We start from the raw sequence: 22,145 nt of genomic DNA on the forward strand, positions 1-22,145 counted from the left end.
TATTTTTAACTATTAAACGAAATGATGTTATTCGATCTTCAATTTTCACTGATGTATGACATTGAATATAATATCTTTAAGCATAGGAACTTAGTATGCTCTAAATTTGAATTGTACAAAATCTAAAGCGACTTTTTGATTATTTGATATTATTATTTGATAATATTTTGAATTATTGGGCAAAGTAATTTGACACACGAAATGACATAGAAGTATTTTTAACTATCAAACGAAATGATATTATTCAATCTTCAATTTTGTTTCACTGATGTATGGCATCGAATATAATATCTTTAAGAATAGGAACTTAGTATGCTCTAAATTTGAATCATACAAATCGAAAACGACTTTTTAATTATTTGACATTATTATTTGATAATATTTTGTATTATTGGGCAAAGTAAGAATTTTCCAGTCATCAATATAGAAATCTTTATTTTAATTTTTATATAAGTATCTTTTGCTTTAAAATATTATTATAGTAATACACCATATATGTATTATTAAATTTATTACATTCACTATCCAATATGTCATCAAATTCTTTTTATCAACATACTGGTCGTAAATATCAAAAAGCACTCCATAACCAAGAAAAAAGTCCTTTTCTCACAAAATTAGATGAAATAAACGGAGCCATCGTCCACAATTTCAACCACGTAGCGACATATCCCGAAAAGAACTAGGTACTCAGATAAAAGACCTTTCTTTATCCGATAATGCGCTTACCAGATGTACCGAAAACTCGTGAAACCAACGTAAAAATCCGAGGTAGGAGGAGTGCGAGAACGTTCTGGCAACATTATCCTTTTGAGAAGTCGAGTCGTTCAGGCGAGTTGTCGTGGATCGCGGTCGATTGAACCTACTTCAGGATGTCTAATCGCGCGTGTGCCTCCGATCTTGAGACAAGATAAAAGGTCGATCGTTCTGTATTCAGACTTGAAACGTGAAATTCGACCAAAATTTGTCTTGATAATATCACTAGAAGCTCGTAAATTTACGAAGAAATTGTCTAATCACAGGAACAATCTTTTAATTCCTTGACAGTTTAGAGTTCTTTTCTGCTACATTTTTTATTTTTGTTTTATTTCGAAATTAGGATAAAATGGTGAAGATTGGTATCGTAATCATGTTGTTTTGTTTTTATTATTATTTAATTTGTATTTTACAATTTTACAATTTGTCCAGCTGGAAATTTTTGTAAATTGTTCTAACTATAATGTTAAGTTGCAGACAAACTTTTCACTTCAAATTGATAGAACATTGGAAATTATCTAACTATGACTGTCTAGCTTTAAATTTTTATAGTTTCTCGCTTCTCAATCATACAATACTTATATAAATCTTACAATACATTTCATAACTGTAACGTTTCATAACATTTCATAGACTGCAGATTTTTGTACATGTATGGGAAATTTGAAGATGCAGAAATGCACACAATGCATATAATATGTGAAAATATATAAAATATTGAAAATGGAATATTTGTGTTAATATTTAACAAGGGAAATAAATTTTTACTCAGGTATTTCTTCAATTATATTCATAGAAACATAAAAATACATAAAAATCCACAATCTGATCATAACAATTAAACCAGCATAGAATTTGCAATCTTTCAGATGTGAGAATAATTAAAAGTTAATCTTATAACAGTAATTATTTTTGTCCAATACGTGTATCATGATATGTGTATCTCTGAGTGAAGCTGACCTTACGCTGATTCTATAATTATAAAACAAGAACAGGCTAATTATCAATAATTTTGCTTTTTCTAGTGTATATATCTCTTCCTGGAAAAAAAGAGTACATTGTTACTCAATACTATTTGAGATAAATATATATAATGAATATATGTCGGGTTATCATTAAGTTTAGGGGCGTGTAACGAATCGTCATTTGGACTAGCCATCGTTGTTGTACAATAGACATCATATTTGCTAATATAAATATGGTTTTTACAGAATTTGACAAATAACCGTGGTGATTAGACACTCGAGATGCTAATGACAATGATCTTAGGTTCAATAACGAATCCACGGTCATCGGGGTAACTCTTTGTTAAGCGTAGAATATATTTTGAAGCACAAAATAACGTTCGTTCGGATGCTCGGTATATACTGCTCGTAAAAACGATGTTAAAACTCTCCAAGGAGATCGTACGAATAAAAGACTGATGAAAACTTTCCTCCCCTTACTATCGCGTTCGTTTGTTGTACATTGGTCGGGGAATATCGACAAAATTCCAACCGCCTTTGCTAGGCAGTCCCGCGTAGCGGCAGCATAGTTTCTGCCCGGAGCTTGATTGTTAATAGAACGTGCGTCCCATAATATTGGCACTTCTGAGGCGAAACCACATATGGCTTGATTTGTCCTCGAGTCCGTGTACGATATTTTTTTAAGGAGAACTATACAACTACTCCATACTTCTGTTAGGTAAAAACGTCCATCCCGTGACTGTGGCCACGTTCAGCGACCAGTTGTGTCACCTCGAGCCCAAGCCCACTGTCACAAATCTCGGGCAACCATAATCGGATTAGATCATAAGCAACTGCTTCTAAGTTTTATTAAGTTATATTAAAAATTAATTACTATTAAATGAAATTTAATTATTATAAATATTAACTAATATCCATATCATATATATATTTTATTTATAAAAAAAAATTATAAAATTATTGAAATTAATAAAAGTAAACTAAACGTTAAAAATTAAAAATCTTAAATTTACAATAGTAAAACTTTCAATTATAAAACCATCAAAACCCATATTAAATTTCAAAATAATAATAATTATTATTAAAATAAAATTAAATATTTAATATAAAATCTTTTCTAACTTACTCAGACAACCAAACATTTAATTTAATAACAAAAAATAAAATCTTTACAAAATTTAAAATACATTAGTTTTTTATATCAAACAATTTTTATTTAAACAAAAAATGAATTACCAACAATATTATTATAAATATATTATTTAAAAACTAAAAACAATAAAATTTAAATTTTTTATTTAAAAAAAATTTTTTTTTTAATTTAATATTATAAATATATTATATTTAAAAAATTAAAAAATAAATAATTTAATTTATATAAAATCGAATTTTAATAATATAATAATTTTAGATTTTAATAATAAAGATATAATAATATAATAATAATAATAAAAATATTAAGTATCAATCAATACATTAAATAATATATGAAAATATTAAAAAAATTTATTAATAAATAAACAATTTTTTAAATTTAGAAAAAAGAATAAAGAAATGAATTGAATTATTGATTAAATTTAAATTTTTTAAAAATATTATTTTAATATATGTATATATAATAATAATGTAATATAATAATAATAACGTAATATATAATATATTTTAATATATTTAATATAATATAATTAATACATAAATAATAGGTATAATAACTAGTCTAGACTGAAGTATTGGGGGTCTTCCCAAAAATTCCAAAAAAAAAAAGACCCTGATGTCCTTTCATCTCCAACATATATATATAATAAATATATCTAACACACAACATATAAAAATTGAACATTTTTAGGCAATGAAACGCAATGTACATGTTCTTCCTACGTGCAACCAAATCTCTACATATATTTTTCAAATAACTCTTCGTTCATTTCAAATGAAACGTTTAACTAACGTAAATTTAACGTAAACATTTACTCGATTCTCAGTCACTGCTGGTCGCTGTGATATAAATTTAAAACTGTCCTTTTTGCAACTTTCATGAAAGTATACGCGCTGTCAGTGGTTTTTAGTAGAGGCAGTTTGAAGCAGTTGTTAAACTGTCGCGATAAAGACGAGTTTTAAGCTCTTATTACACAAATTTTCTCGAAGTTTTCACAAATAACGGATGATGGAGGAAATCGTAAACTCTCGAAGCGTACCTCGACAGAAGTTTCTTTGCTTTATTGCTCTTCGCGAGATTCCTGCAGTAAAATACGGAAATATCAAGGAGAATTGATCAGCTGTTCGTTAAACATAGTATAACGAATCTTCTTCGATCGAGATCTCTGTTCGTCAGCTGTGGTAAATCGCTTACTGATCGAGAATAGTCTGAAAGAGGTCATGGGAAATGAAATCTGTGCTCGGATGAAAATTTACTGGAACTGATATTAATTATTGTCGTTGAAGGATCGAAACGTGCCCTGAAGGAGTTAATAGAATAATCTTATTGAAACGTTCAAAGTTAAAAGTACAAAATGTAATTACTGAGAAGAATGGACTGTTTGAAATCACGGTTTATTATTACTCATTTAGTTTTTCTCATACTTATTTAATTAAGAGAACATCGAGGTAATGAGAATAAAAATATGGCCATCTTGTAACTCTGATATAAAATTTAATTCTCATTATTTAAAGCTAATTTCATATTTCATATTGGAAAAAACATTCATGCAGAATGTTGCTTTTTTATGAGAATATCTGAATGGTTCGTCGGAAGATCTATGCACGTGAAAAACGAAATAGTTTATTTTTTCAAGAGAAGTATTGTACAGAGTGGACAAAATCTTTTATAGTCATAGTTTTTAAAACCTTAAAATTTTTACTTATAAACTACATTTATATAGACTGAATCGTATGAAGATATCGGTACAATCTTTTAAAAAAATAAACGTACATAAGATAATAGATAAGAGGTAATACAGTATAGTATAAAATTGAGAGTTGTTCCTTGAAACTCAAAAATCTTTCACTCTACTCTCCAGTGAGGCCTCGACTATATGGAAGGGTGGTTCCACAAATGGAGCTTCAAAGTCAACGAAAACAAATCTAGCCACATAACCTTCACGCTACGAAAACAAACCTGCCCACAGGTGACGATAAACAACATGCCTATTCCAGATAAAGAGTCAGTCAGATATCTGGGCATGACTCTGGACAGAAGATTGACATGGAAACAACATATCTTAGATAAAATCAAACAACTCGAAGCAAAATTTAAAAAATTCTACTGGGTCATCGGCCGACGTTCCAACTTAAACACGCAAAGTAAAATTACACTATACAAAGCCATATTAAAACCTGTTTGGACCTATGGAATCCAACTATGGGGAACAGCGAGTAATTCCAACATAGAAATTCTTCAACGATTCCAATCGAAAACCTTAAGATCCCTAATAGATGCACCTTGGTACGTCACTAACGAAACGATACATCACGACCTCAAGATACCCACAGTCAAAGAAGAATTATCCGAATTCAGCAATAGACATAGCACAAGAGTTAACAGCTACCAAAACCCTCTAATTACTCAACTACTCGACACGTCGGAACAGATACGCAGGCTAAGAAGACGTTACAGCTTAGACCTAAGCACTAGATTCAAATAGAATCAAACATATTATAAACACTTACTAATCATGGCATAGTACCACGTCAGATAAATTTACTTAAAATTCTCTAACGAGAATTGATTGTAAAATAAACGCAAATAAAAAAAAAATTTTTTTAAATGCATATTGGCATACCAATGCTATATGTTATTTATACAATTGTCATCGAACCTAATAACATTTCTTTGAAACGTTTTTCCTATCTTGTATGGTTAAACAATTATAGCGAAGGATGTTCTACTGAAAAAAATCTTCTGTTTTGGAAGTGAAACAAATATTATTTTTATATTATTATTATTATATTATATTATAATATATATTGTATATAATATATTATACATTATTTTTTATTATATATTATTATATATAATATATTATAATATTATATTGTACAAATATTAAGAGGATATAATCAGTTTTGAAAATTACTTTATTATATGTCCAAAGTGTAAAGCAATCAGTTGCAAACATCTCTCTATTCTTTTGAACAATATTATTGTACAAATGTATAATAATAACACTTATTTATCAACTGAGAAGAAGATAAGGATTGTCCCAAAATAAATCACAAGTAGAAGAAAGCGTAAGAACATCAGTTCAGTTGACGTACAATGTAGTACCGTGAAGAATCCGTAGACGCTTCAAAAGAAGACGAACGGTGGTAAAAAACGTGAAAAAGGAAAAGTGACAATATGTTCTTTCCACATCGTGAGAAGTCACGTAAACTTAAATGCGATGCTCTCTTCAACATTATAAACGGGACTCACGTTTTCAGGATGAAAGGAGCTGAAAGCCGCCGCGAAAGAGCTCTTTTTCGTCAGAAATCCTTCCGCTTTTAGGAGACGAAGAAGAAGTAGCCTGTCCCCGTTCGATTGTACGCAATCGCGAATACAACAGATGTTTATGCTCTTTCGAAAGTGGACCTGTGACCCTCTTCTTGTAATATAAAGTACGCTTTTTATTCCAAATTCCTATAGTTCTATAAAGAAAATACCGTATTCTACAATATTAGGCTAGTTCATGAGTTTATATACTTTTTATTTCTTATTAAATGCAAATCATAATATTTGGATTTAATTCAATTTTTTCTTTTATGTAACTAAATCAAAGATTAATTTGCTTGTTGAAATGGTCTACCATCAAATTACTTAAATACTTTTTGTGCATCGTCATTCTGTGAATTGTCTTCCGAGAGCTATTCCTAGAGCAATCAAAAATTCGAAGTAATGATTTCCTTTTGCTGAGAGGATTCGTTTTGCTTTTAATGAAGAACGATCGCTACCGATAGCTGCTCTATAGTTCATGATAGTTAACTTTCAATTAGTGCTCTTGGATTATTGGTGATCTATAAGAGATTGGATTAAGTAACTTTGTTTTAATTTATATTTTGTGTTCTATGTGATAAAATCTATCGATGGCATTTATCACGTAAAATGTAGAATAAAAGAATCAATATTAAACCCCATAGGAAAATTCTCTTTCAACCCTAATCAATCAACCAAATACCATAAACCCAGCTTAAATCTAATTTTAATTTTTATACTTGTAAATTTAACGATTAGTACCTAACAAAATACAAAAAATTCCAATTTAAAGAATCCTTTTTTGTTTCCGAAAATCACAATTTGCCACCATAAAATCTCAATCCTATGTATCACAAAAATTCCTCCTGAATCCTCGGTCTCGCCAACCCTAACAACAAATCTTTTCTTCCTAAAAATAATCAAACAAATCATTATTGCTCTTAAACGTGGTCATAAGTATCAATGAATGAACAAAAGCAATCCAACGAAAGCAAACAAAGAATTATTCATTCCTCATTTCACGAACCATAATCTATTGCAACAGAAGCTTCGCTTCACGAACCACGAGGATTCTAAGCACTTGATCCCTCTAAGCATACAACGAATTCTTTCTTCGATATAATCAGACCAAGTTTTTCTAAAAGCTCGTTCACCTTTTCTCCTGAAATCCAAAAAGCTTCAGAAGTTGAATCGTGTCAGACTACGTACACTGTCGGTTTGCTAACGCAGATTAACCAGCAGCTAGGACGATTGTATACGTGCATGTAAGGATGATGCGCGCTCGGTCGTTAACGGCACTGTCGACGACGTGGATTGCATGAAAATGGAAACGTTCCCTAATGTGACACAACCACGCCGGCATTCAGAAACTGAAAAGAACGCGGGCGAGAGAAAGAGAGACTAGAGAGAGAAAGAGAGAGGAAAAGGGAGGTAGAACAAGAAAAAAAGCTAGGAGAGATGGTTTGAGAGAAGAGGAAAAGGGAAGCAGCGTTATCGTGCTGCCCACTTTTTCCTCCATTTGCAAGGCTTATCCCGACTACGGTTGTTCGGGATCATTGACTGTTCGTGACTATGCTGGCTCGCTTCTAATGCTTCCTGACCCGGTCCTCGTCCATAAGAACACTGCTCTACTCGGACGGGCATAATAAGGTGCTCGTCGAGAAGATGGACGATCCACTGGCACGATAGATAACTCGATGAACCTCTCTCTGTGTACGATCTATTGAAAAAAATGCTCGTGAAATATTTGAAATGACTGGGAAATGAATTTTGATAAAGAACATTGGCTAAGTTGGCGTGAGGATAGTTTTGTATTGTGTCGTGCTCAAAGTATTATTTTAGATTCCATAAAGACATTTCAATCCTAAAAGTAGTTTTATAAATGTATTATTTTCAGACGCACTTTCAGAACCATACGTGTTCTGTATATGACAAAGAATTGTTTTAAATTCTAGATATGGAATTGTTTTAATGGAATAATCAAAATGAACAATTTATAATCTTTCACACAAATATTATATATTCAACGGTATATTTTGGATAGTAAACGTGTGTCGGGTGCAGCACAAAAAGCTGTTTCAATAGCAGATCTACCAGTTCGTAATTTTTCACAGAAATTTTATAGATATTTATACAAAAATATATATTTGGAAATTTAAAAGGGTTTTTACCAAATATGTATATGGACAAAAATTTCTCTTTCTTCTTTCGTTATATATTTTTTCACGTACTTCTTATTCGGATTCTTTTGATACAAGATTTATATTTTATTCATTAACAGTTTTAGTATTATACAGTATAGATAATAATGGTTTGTAATACTCGATTAATATGCGACAATATGTACACTGAATTACAGACTTAGGTTTGAATTCATGTAATGTTAGATTAAGCAGTAGTAATTTTATTTAATAATGAAGTCATGATTGTACATCAGATTAGAAGTTCTCGCTCCTTCTCGTAATCCTATTCTCAATACTCAATTTTCAATCAATATCCTTCCCCAAGCATTTATTCTCTATACACATTTACTCTTCTTTCCCATTTTCCATCTCTATCTCCTTCCACATTTTCAATTTTTTAAAATCAGAGAATGATCATTCGTGCATTATCTCTGTCTTCCTAAACTAAATTCTATCACTGGCATAAAATTGTATCATTTTCCTAACGAAGCTATATTTGGTGGAAACATAATAAGGTCTCATTAAGGCTTCAAAAAATTCGACGATTACCAATCTTCCTATATCAATTTCCATCGAATATACATTTATTGAAGTACAATTATGCATACTTGTACGAGAATGTTTACTGATGATTAATCGCATTTCATTCAGCAGATTTTAATTAATTTTCAACGTTTCGTCAGTGTATAGTTGAATCTCGTCTAGCAACGAGAGAGAGAGCATTTTCAACATTGAACAAAAGGAAGCCACGAGCGATCTCCGACGAATAACCGTGCATCATCTTAATGACTGCTCGTCGCGTGGCTGTAAGCTGTATACATGTAAGTTCCGAAACGAGACAATAGAGAATGGTTTGGTCTCCTCTATAATTTGCCGGATGTCAAATGCCGTAGCCTCGTAATTGTTCAAAGCTCCTAAGCTAATTTCTGCAATTAGGGAATTAGACCCATTTCGCTTCGAGTCGAGTGCACACCACATAAGAAAATTAATTATCGGCCGACAGAAAACCAGACAGAAACACTCGAATTATACCTTCAAAAGGATTCTCATTGTAAATTAAATTATTTATAAATATGCGAATTAAGTCTTGTATTACGATTAGTTATTTAAGTGTTGCTACATTCTATGCAACAGCATTATTTAAATTCTGAAAGATAGTGGATATTCGAGACTGACTAGATTAATGAATCAGAGGTTGTTTCTTCTTTATTTTTTACGGTTAATCTGATCTCACCGTTCAATCGATAGCTATTCATGTCTCAATGCAATTTCACAGTTTGTCATTACGAAGGGGATGAATGTATTCTAGCATATGCAGTCTTTGCGAGAGTGAAGTGTTTTTATTTGGAACGTTGAAATTATTTCTATCTTCTCTCTCAAACATTGAATTACTCGTCATTCGTATCATACATATATAAAACCAGGATTTAACTTACCATCGCTAATCTTTCTGAACTCCTCATATCTTCAACAATTTTTTTAAAAAAAGATTTCTATCACGAAAATTCAATCCACGTTGATTCATGTATCTAGTATAAATTTATGCATATAAAATTGTAATTAATTTTATGTATCCATTCATTTTGACGTTAAAAAATTTTCATAATCCAACGACAAATGAATCAAAAGAAAATATAATCTTTAGTTAACTGAACATGATTAACGAGATAGTTGGGAATATCTGCGTCTACAAACATCACGTATAAGAACAAAATACTTACTATTATCCAAACCTAATGTTTCACCTTTCTACAATACAACTCAATAAAGCAACACGTGCACTTAATCTACGTTTAATCTCTACTCGATAATCAATTAACTACAGATCCATTATCGTTAATTTGAAGTTTGAGCCTCGTACGTTTATTCAACTTATTTATGATTTAATTGAATATTTACAACTTAAGTTAACGCATCTTTTAATGAAGATCCTGGGAAAAGATAACTCTTTAAAATTTCCAGGATTTTTCATTTTTTAATAAAACTGAGAACATACAATGAGATTAAAGCAAAATATTAATCGAGCATTGTGCAATGGGATTCACTTGAAATTTCTCGAATTATTGTAAATACACGACAAAGCGATTCAAGCAAACTCATTACATCCATGCAACAAATTTTACCCTTTGAAAGAATTTATTAATAAATAAAATCATCGGCGGTTGCGCGTTTCATCGAAAATAACCGACAATTTAATATTATAATAATGTCGCTTCGTATCCGAGAGCACGTGTTACTGTGCTGTTAATACATAATGTTGCGTTACAGAGAAATTCCCTTTATGTTTTTCCGAAAAATGAACAGTATTAATATTCCTCTGATGAAAATTTTAATAGCCGGAAAATATCTTCCTTTCGAAAAATTCTACGTAGCATATCCTTTCTTTATATCTCACAAAGTAGAACTTAAGAACTTATGAATAAGGGAAAGATAATAATTCCATTCTGAAATGGAAGATTAGTATTATATGACCAGTGCGCGAATCGTTAAAAATGTTAACAATTCCATTGAATCTTTAATCCTCAAAGAAATAAAACGAATCAAAATAGAAATCGAAACGTTAAAACGTCAAAATTTAATTGTTGTTCTATATCCCAGTATATAAAACATTATTTAAACAATTCAATAATTGACAAATCATTTATCAAAATCTCAATATTCCAAACTTTAGACAGATAAATGGCCCCAAAGCAATAACCAACATTTTATACTGAACATTTCATAAAACTTCCATATTTCACTCATTGTTTATTCAAAGATTAAACTTGTACATCACGTACACCATAAAAAAAGGTGAACCGTGAAATATACTGTTTAAACCGTTCCTCATACTTGTCGCGTCAGTTTTATTCGGAAGCACGAGGAAATCACCTAAACACCGTGTCATATGGATGTGCTTTAAGTTCGAGTGTATTATTTTACCTATTGAAGGTCAAAGTATAAAATAGTATGCAACAGATGCGTAAAAGCAATGTTATTGATGAAAAATGAATTTGGAAATGGAATGCAGTTATGGAAATTCAAAGATATTGAAATCTGTGGACCTGAAGGAATGAAAGTTTGAATATTTAAATATTTAAATATTTGGAAGTTTGATAATTTGAAAGTATGAAGGTATAAAAATTGGAAGATTTGAAAACGTAAAAATTAAAAGATTTGTTAGATTGAAAGTTTGATAATTTGAAAATTTAGAAATAAAATAAAATGCATTAGTACAACGCTGACTTTAATGGATCTTCTAAGAAGAAGAAGAAAAAGAAAATCTAAAAAAAGGATTGGATATTGGATCACAGTTCATCTTTCTGTATATTCTACACGACCAACGAAAGGAACTCGTAGTTTGTCATTTCACGTCCAGGGCAGGGGAGTGTCCGTTATTAGACAGACACGTCTGTAGTGCCACAACTTAATCTACTAATTTCTCTTTCTTAGCTGACACCATGGGGCAAATGAAAGAGTCGGCAAAGCAAAGATTACGCGGATCTAATTAAAATACGCCACCGGGTCTCGATAATTTGAGTCTCTGTGATTCACATTTCGCTTAATTAAAACTGTGACGATTTTGCTTCAAGGATTTACTTTGAAAATTATTAATTGTAAAAAGGCTGCCAGCGTATCGACTGATTACCAACTGTTATGTTAGAGTATTTTATTCTTATCTTTTGTTCTTGAATAGTATTTAAAAATTATAGTGTAGGAGTTTGTTTATTCCCTGTGGTTGATGGAGGTGGATTGTCCGCAGTTTGTTGGCGTTTGCACGCGGTGTGCAGACTAGTAAAGGACAATTCAAAGGACTATATATACAGGAATATATTTTCAATATTTCATTTTCATGAATATTGACTAACTAACGAAAGACGAATGATTACGAGTGACAATGAGGAATGATCGAAAAATGACGATCAATAAACGAGTAGCAACAAGTAACTTATTTCTAAAGGCGAACAACCCTCAGTTACTTCTTTCAAGTGTGTTCGTAGCGCAATATGTCGCTTGAGCGGGAGTAAAGGAGCTGACCTCTAGTGGACGGCGGTGATGCGACGACTTGGCAACATGGCAAGAGCACAAACTCGACATTACGAAATACCGGAACCGATAGGCTCGATACAGATGATCTGGATACAGATATATTTTGGATTGTGACTTTATGATACTTTGCTAACACGGAATTTGCTAACAATCAGGCCGGTCAGCCATAGAAATTTGCCGAATAACAAACTAAAAATATACGACACTTCGCTGTATCATAACGTAAAGCTATTGCATTTCCTAACAGAATTCTGAAAAAAGAAATGTTAAACATTCTCTGTCTCTAACGAAGTGTTTGATTTTCCTATTATAAGTATCTTTATATACTAATACGTTAATATATGTATCTTTATACACACATTATTCAATATATATATTACTTAATTTCATTTATGTATAAGTATGAACTAAATTATCGCTTCTAATATTGTTACGACCGTTTGCGGAGAGACGTGATTGCGGGGAAACGCGTCAACGAGAGACGTAAATTCTCGCTACGATTCTGATAGTCGATACCGCGAACCAGTCGTTCCCCTGTTTCGATTAGGATAACAGAGGTAGTTCAAACGATTGTAACACTGAATTAACAGGCTTAAAATAAGCTTTTACTTTTAACAATATTTAAAATTATAAGTAACACGTTACAAATGATTTTACGATGATACAACTAGTTTATTATTATAATTCGACTCGACTTTATAATATTTCTCGACGTATTCGTTTGACTAAGCGACCTTGATTTTATTTCTCTAAACCTCTCCATGCATTCGGTTTGATTCCTCGTATGATTGCCCTTCAATGTTTTCCTTTTTCTTCCTTTGGAGACGACCCCCACCACGCTCGGATCACGCGACCGTTGGCGTCTATGATCACGTATACCACCTTGTTTGTGTAGGTAAAATAACGGACCGAAGGCGAATCGATGTTTTCTAGAATTCGCTGCTTGACAACAACCACGCGTTTATCGCTTTGTGTATATCTCCACGGTCATGTAAGACGATCTGTCTGCGACACTGTAGTACTAAGGGAGACGGTTAGGAACACAGCCTATAGTAAGCCTCGGGACATAACAAATATTCTATTTATAATAATTCTAACTTCATAATATCTAACCTCTAACTTTACGAGTTGCGTCGATTATCGGTGCACAAATTTTACACCTACGTAACTTTCATCCCCAAATCGACAAATACGTAAAGAGAAAAAGGAAATCCTGTCAGGAATCTAAGAATATTCCATTCTGTTTCAATACAATACAGTAATCTAAATTTGAGTTTCTAAAGAGGTCTCCAGAGGCGATCTTTCTTGACTTTTACCAGAAGAATCCTCCGATATTCGATAAAATCGATAGGGACAGCAGGAAGCGAGAAAATCGCATCTTTTTGCGGTACGGTTTCGAGATCGAGGAGTTACGAGACTAGGAAGTGACCAATAGTAAATTCCGCTGCATGATTCCGAAACGAGGCGAGGGTTTCGTCTCCAGGAAGTGTGACCACATATGAGGCGAAACGGCCCTCCTGACCTATGACCTTCCGTTTTGCCCCTCTACCCGTCGTTCTGACAAGTTTATCACCGGCCCGTGTATGGTAGACCGCTCACGTCCAGCGTTCCTTTTGTCTGTATCAAAAAAAAGCAAGAAAAAAGACAAATGATGGAAAAACAGGATAGAGAGACCCTCGTTTCAAAGGAAATTGAGAAAAATTAAATGTGTAGAGATATTTTTATAAGACCATAAAAATGTCAAAGGAAATATAATGTAGGGAACGCAAGTTTAAGACATGCAACTTTTTGATAGATTGTTGTATTGCATTTTACTATATTATAAACATTAAATAGCTAACAATTTGTAGTTGACTTTACAGATTCGTATACATTTACATGTTATTTATAAAGGCAAGGTAATTTATATAATATCTATTCAAATATAGACAGTATTTGGGATGTAAACACTGGAGCCAGTATTTACTACAGACATGCAGAGGAACTGTGTTTACATTAAACATAAAAGAGAAAGATTTCTTAAACAGCTAACATGTAGTCTATAGAACAACCCCTATTTCTAATAATTTCTGCACATCTGCGATCAATTACTTTGATATACTATTTTATTGAAGTACTTCCCCCGTTTCAATGTAATATATAAGTATTGTTCAAATTTGTTGCTAATTGTTGAACAATGTTTCACTAATTTTCATTGAAACCGTAATCCGTAGATCAACAAAATACACGTTTTGCGTTAATATAAAAACGACAAGACTTTATCTATATGCTTCGCAAGCATATAGATTATTATTTAAATGCTCAAAGATTCATTCTATAGCAAACCTATGAAGAATTACGAATTGACCAGTTTGATCAACTTTCATCCGTTGTAAATATTCGATATATAAATATATTAATCGCTGATTGTTTGATCCTGCACTCGAAGAGAATCACACATAAAGAATGATCGAACTAAAATAAAAGTAAACGTTCTCGTCGCGGTAACACGAGTCGACAAACTAGCGCGAAGTAAAACTCGACAGCTGCAAGGCAACGGCACGGCGGACAAACAACAAACTGCTCGTAATGCCGGAAAAGTGAAGTAAAACTCGCGAGTGGTGCACGTACCCGGAGAATGGCAAAGAAACTGCAACCGGGGGTTAAAACTTTCCGAATAAAGGAAAACGTGGATATACTTGAAGGACGACGAAACGTCTCGAGGGGGGATAAAACAGCAGGGAGAACAAGGTGAAACTCGCGTGTATCATCGCGTAGAAGTTAACCAAATGACTTTACATGGAATAGAGACACCAGGAGGTAATGCTTAATGAAAACGACACGCTGAGGTTATCAGTCAGGAATTAAAGTGTATGTGTTTAGAAAATTGAAACCGTAATTTCAGACGTTTTGAGGTATATACGAAGCTCTTTAGCTAAAGGACCGTTTTATTATTATTAATGAAATTTTATAAGCTATGAGCTACAAATTACTAGTACTAATGAAGGTTGATATATGAAATTAACAATTTATTATAACAAACAGTAAATCAAATGAAATTTTTATTAGATTAAAGCTGCGTGATTATACCGTTATTATAATCCATTATTTATGCAAGAGATATTTTAGTTGTACATTTGTTATTTCTGGTATCTTAACAAATTTTATTCATATTCATGCAAGAGTTATTTTTCTTTCATTTTCTTAAGCTTTAGAAAATGCGTGCAATGTGTCTCTTTTGTTTTCAAATTATCGTTTAAATATACGTAATTACATTACAGCGTTTCGTATCATCTTTCTGGAGATACGAGGAGAGGACAGGTTTCTCATGCAATGAATATGAAAATAAAATTATATTCTTTTCGTGTATTATATATTTTCCAAAACGTATTAGAAACTCTATTAGTTACGTATTAGAAACTCTAATTCTATAATGATGATAATATTGTGGAAATGAATTTCAGAAAAACAATGCGTGCATACACATCACATATGATTCTAGATTCGATTAGATCAGTCGATGTCATCGCTTAACGCTTCATTTTACCTCTCTATATCGCTCCTAGCAAGTACATACAGATAGTATCAAATCGTGGATACACATAGATTGCAATGTGCGGGCAAATTCGAAAAACTAACCGGACGATCGCGATGGCCGACCGCAAACACAAGAGCTAGCAATTGGAATTCCCGGCTGCTGGCCAGGAAGTGGTCAATAGGAAGTTCTGCTACGTGCACTCGCGTCTACGAAGCCGCGGAACGGCCAGGAAACGTATCCGAGTGAGTTGAATCGAAACAATTGAGCCGCAAATACATTGTGCGCCGTGAATCCTCGTTGTCCATTGATTAGAGAGGCATTCATCGTGGCTAATTGCTACGAATCGACAGAACCACCCGGCTCGTGTTTTCCGCGTCTTCGAAGCGCAACTCTCTATGCGGAAAGGTGAATCGGTGGAATGCAAATATCCTCACCGTCAATCCTATTATTATTTTCATCGGTATGCTTGTTTCGATCCTCGCAACCGCAACCGGTATATTCTCACCTCCGGAAGAGGTTTATTGAAAATCAAAACAATTTCAACAGGAATTTAATCAAATTTCCACCTTCTCCTATGATATCCGCGCTAATTACTAGGCTGCAACTTACTACTGTCCCATGATTTATTAGTCTATTGATTACCGTATGAATGGCGAAGCTATCTATTAAATTATCTGCGGTGTATGTATAACTTTGTTCAAGGTACGTGCATATAATTTTATTGTCATTGACTATCGGATCTCATTTTTGTTTTTTTTTTTTTTTTTTGTTCTTTTCTGTAACACGGGTGAAACCTCCATAGGCACCCACTTCCTCTGCGGAGAGGACGCAGGATAGTACCCAATTCCTAGGTTAAAACCCTCATGATGGCCATCCCGAGCGCACGTGGATAGGTTAGGGGGTCCTGGAATGGCGAAAGCATTCATCACGGACCCCCTCGCGCTTAACTCCTCCATGCGTGAGCGAGAAGGGGGTGGGAATCACCCTCTTTCCGCTCACGAACTATGAAGCACCGTGCGGCCATTTCACGCCGCGCCCGTCCTTGGTGATGTCATCCAATACTAGGTACCCCAACCATCGGATCGGCCATCGGATCTAACCTAACCCTAATCTAATCCCGTGGAAAGAATGTGACAAATGATGACATATATATGTCGGGTTATCATTAAGTTTAGGGGCGTGTAACGAATCGTCATTTGGACTAGCCATCGTTATTGTACAATAGACATCATATTTGCTAATATAAATATGGTTTTTACAGAATTTGACAAATAACCGTGGTGATTAGACACTCGAAATGTTAATGACAATGATCTTAGGTTCAATAACGAATCCACGGCCAACGGGATAACTCTTTGTTAAACGTAGAATATATTTTGAAGCACAAAATAAACGTTCTCTGGGACGCACGGTATATACTGCTCGTTAAGGACGATATAAAAAACTCTCTAAGGAGATCGCACGAACAAAAGACTGATGAAAACTTTCCTCCCCTTACTATCGCGTTCGTTTGTTGTACATTGGTCGGGGAATATCGACAAAATTCCAACCACCCTTGCTAGGCAGTCCCGCGTAACGGCAACATTGTTCCTACCCGGAGTTTGATTATGAATACAACGTGCGTCCCATAATATTGACACTTCTGAGACAAAACCACACGTGGCTTGATTTGTCCTTGAGTCTGTATACTATATTTTGTTAAGGAGAATTATACAGCTACTCCATGCCTCTGTTAGGTAAAAACAGCCCGTGACCGTTTCTACGTTTTATTATTTAAGTATAGCTATAATAAATAATCTAAATTAAAGTATTGGGGATCTTCCCAAAAATTCCAAAAGAAAGGCCCCGATATCTTTTCATCTCCGACATATATATACAGAGCGATAAAAGATAGAAAAATATAATATTTCACTAAACACAAATAGATAGCTTCCAAAAAATTCCAAAAGAAAGGCCCCGATATCTTTTCATCTCCGACATATATATACAGAGCGATAAAAGATAGAAAAATATAATATTTCACTAAACACAAATAGATAGCTTCCAAAAAATTTCAAAAAAAAGGCCCCGATATCCTTTGATCTACGACATATATATACAGAGCGATAAAAGATAGAAAAATATAATATTTCACTAGACACAAATAGATAGCTTCCCAAAAATTCCAAAAAAAAGGCCCTAATATCCTTTCATCTCCGACATATATATACAGAGCGATAAAAGATAGAAAAATATAATATTTCACTAGACACAAATAGATAGCTTCCCAAAAATTCCAAAAGAAAGGCCCCGATATCCTTTCATCTCCGACATATATATACAGAGCGATAAAAGATAGAAAAATATAATATTTCACTATATAATATTTCGAATGGTGGGTGCATAACCGGGATGATCTTGATGATTTCAGTAAATTGACAAAATACAAGTTATACATTATGGATCTTTTTACGATTTTGTAATTTTTTATAAAATAGAAAAATCGAATAATTTACAATCTGCAAAATTTATTTGAAAAGATGAATTCGTTTTATTAGAGTAATTAACTAATAAAGTAGCATGTATTTACTAATACTAGTATGTGATTAGAAATCAGCCAGTGAACAGTATAGCGCTATGGAGGTAGAAGATTGATTATTTCGGAAAACATTTTAACTTTAATTTGATAAAAATATCTATATATATAGGTCTTTTTAAACGAGTAAATTTTACGAGTTCAGTAAAACGTGTAATGACAATACCACAAAATTATATGACTTGCATCAATTGTGTAGAGCACTCTCCAGAGACAAGTTGAAAACAGCGAAACAGCAGTTGGTTTTATTACTTTGAATTAAAGCTGTCGGATGAAATTGAAAGGGTTGAAAGGAGTAGAGGATCGAAGTGACAGATTTAAAAAGGAACGAGCTGGAAGAGAAAGGATCAATGGGCTGGAAAAGGGGGCGTTCAACCCTAAGACGAGGGAAAGAAAGAGGTTGCACGTGGAACGCCAAAGGAAAACGAGAGAAGCGTGAGATGCAGAAACTAAAATGGAGGAGGATCGTTGGGCAAAGTGGGGTAGAACAAATATAAATCGAACAGATAAATCTCAAACTCCGAAGACAGACGGAGATGGGTGAAAATTGAAAGATCAAAGTGGTCGGCCAATGAAACGTTGGTAGAAAGAATTCCAGAGAGAAACTCGAAGATGGTATGTTGAGAACGCGCGAGAGGAATCGAAGTTGGTTCTGATGAAATGGTGTAGAGACACGTTAGATGCGTGAAGGTACTGAAATGAAAAATTCCAGACAGAAAACGAAATGAAGAACGATATCGTGTTCAATGCAAAGAAATGTAATGTAAACCGAAGGCAAACATAAAATTACTATGTGAGACCTTGTTCGTATCGTCTGGAACTAATTTTTAAAACACCATATATATTGTATAATCTAATAAACGTTTAAATAACTGTGTATGATGAAAGTGACAAAAAAATTTCAATGAGATATAGATAATAAAAAAATGGACTAAAAAAATCTTCATCTATCAGATTTAATTGAAATAATTCGAATGGAAAAATATTTACCACACTTGAATGCGCTTTAAACGATCTTAAAATGATCTTGAATAGCTTTGAATATTCTTCAAATGATCTTCAAATAATTGTTGATTAATCTTATCATATTGGGTCATCCGGAAAGTCCGCTCATATTTATATTTCGATTCGATATACTTTTATTGATATACTTTTTATATAGGTGCCATTTTATTCTGCAACCTTTGTCTTCCTTCCTTAAATCCTTAAAAATCGGAGCGAACTTTCCGGGCGACCTAATAATACGATATACTCTTTTATTAACATTGAAATGACTTTAAATAACCACTAAGCGACACTGAATAGTTTTAAGCTGGCTCTCGTACTTTGGCATTCACCTCAAAGAACGCGGATGGTCAAGAAAGCACGTTTTCTATTAGACACTCTTTGCAGACCGGAAGAAGGCTGATCTTCCAAGGTACTCGAATGATCGACAATCATGAGGTAGCTTCGAAAACTCCCCGATCTGCTTGGCTACTTTTCTATCCGGAACTCTCGGTTCCCGGATATCCGGAGATTAAGTTCCATTTCAATCTGCCGCTGAAATTCCTTTCCCGCCGGGAGTTTCGTCCATCCCCATTATTATGAATTAAGCATTTCCGTGAATCGTAATGCGCATTGTGGAATATAGCATTTTCTCGTAAATACCTCCGGACTAGCAGCTCCTTTACGATATATCCCGAATAAACCGGAGGAAGATAATAAAAGTCTCATTTTTCACAGAATCTCGAAACAAAACTCTGGTACAATCTAGATGGCCAAAATTGGTACGTGAATGATGATTTGGTCTCGATTCGTGGTGTTGCACAAGGTGATTCTCTCGATAGTTAAGTCCATGAATTAATCAATAATCACATTGGAACGATAATATATATTCATATGTACTATCTGTCATCAATAGATTGCCTTCTTCAATATATCTAATCATCGAAGAGACTGATAGTATCTCTACGGCGAAACGGCAATGATTGCTCTGTAGTGTTGTGTAATGTAATGTCCTTGATCGATCTCCACAATTGTACGAAAGAAAATAGGTATATAAATGCATCCTCGTTCGGAAAAAAACGTGCTCGTCTTTACTGCTAAAAATAATTAACTACGTAATGCATTCAACTAGAAGAAAATTCTCGATAAACCATCCTTCTGTATTTCACTCTAATGTTCAAGTCTAATAACACAAGAACTTCAGTCTCGATACGGAAATGTATGTTGTCGCAGAGTTGCACGCGGCATTTCCCGTTGAACGATTGAGACCAAGAAGAAAGGCCAAACAAGTAACAAAGCGAGAGAGATAGAGAAAGCTCAGATAGGCTCATGATGCGAGATCCATTAATAAGAAGCGCCTAATTTCGTGAAAGCCCGGAGCTTCGAACTATTATCCAGGAAACGTAACTTGGTCGAGGAGCGATTAAACGGCCGCCACCAAAATATGTCAAGCTGCGGCGGGCTGTGTCTGACAGAAAACCTATAGACGGGGAACAACCATTAATGAAATGACAAATGTGTTCTTGTCGACGGCACGAGCAGGCACGCGCATGCGCTTGCACGAGCACTCTCGCGTGCACCAGCCAACGTTTTACAATCTCTGTCGTTGGTTACGCGGAAGAATAAAATATATTCAACCGCGTGATTTACGCGAGTCCATGATATCGCAGCTTTCCGCGACGAAGAGCCGAGTCGATTGATCGTTCTCGCGACACCAGGCGTCGTTGGGAATTCGTATGGACGACTTGGCGATCGATAGGCTTCGATACCGCCGACGAACCAAACCAATGATACCTGTAGATTTATAGCATGATATTGCAAGGTTCAACGCGATGAAAACGTTTCGCCAGAGATTTTTGACGGAAGATTTTTGATATTGATTAATTTATCGACAACCTTGTGAAACCGACACAAGCATTAGCTGTTGAGGACTCTCGTGACGTTGTTATAGTCGCTGATAATGGGTAATTTCTTCCGGCGTTTCAACAGGTATAATAGAAAATTTTAAATGAAAGACTCGCGTGAATCATGAGCAAGAGCCATTTTTCATACAGTAGCTCACGAAAGTTTTCAGCGATTATAAAAACTTTTTATGAAAGTAATATATGTGTTATACGAATTATCCTGAAATTTCATTAGCATATTGTAGTGAGACACGACTGTCATCATTATATTGGAAAAATTTTTAAATAATCAGATAATGTATATATAGAAATTACGAGATATTTATTCAGTAAGTATAAATGTTTGTACAGATCACTAAAATATTTGATCAATGAATTATCATTATGTCAGTATGCCACAGTATCAATTCTGTACTTGAGACCAGTATTTATGTGTGACACGCTCAGAAGCAGTAATGGGGTACACAAAACATTCTGCATACCACAGCTAATGAAACAATAACCAGATAGTAACGGAATAACCGCCTCTCATATACACCCGACGCGAACCTCTTCAGAGGGACTAAAACGTTAGTGTAAAAATCCTCCCAAATCAGCGCTCGATACTCGATATTCGATACTCGATACTGAATCCGTCACTCTGTTGCATTCGTACAATAAATTTTTCTACTATATCTAAAGTTCAATTCTTTAGTTTATTTGTAAAACGTTCGAACTGCGACGCAAGGAGACCACCGGTGATCTGTCAATTTCGTGATTTTTTGTGTCTCCTACGTGACACATGC

General features: G+C 33.8%; 2 protein-coding genes across 4 annotated transcripts in view; one reads left to right on the plus strand and one right to left on the minus strand.

The window, feature by feature from the left end:
• The window catches only part of LOC132910331 (uncharacterized), a 456,316-nt gene that overhangs the window by 412,619 nt on the left and 21,552 nt on the right, over positions 1 to 22,145 (plus strand). The window lies entirely within an intron of this gene.
• Positions 1 to 22,145, minus strand: part of LOC132910340 (uncharacterized) — a 182,689-nt gene that overhangs the window by 125,412 nt on the left and 35,132 nt on the right. The window lies entirely within an intron of this gene.

The sequence above is a fragment of the Bombus pascuorum genome, chromosome 9 (genome assembly GCF_905332965.1).
Source record: "Bombus pascuorum chromosome 9, iyBomPasc1.1, whole genome shotgun sequence".
Lineage (NCBI taxonomy): Eukaryota > Metazoa > Arthropoda > Insecta > Hymenoptera > Apidae > Bombus > Bombus pascuorum.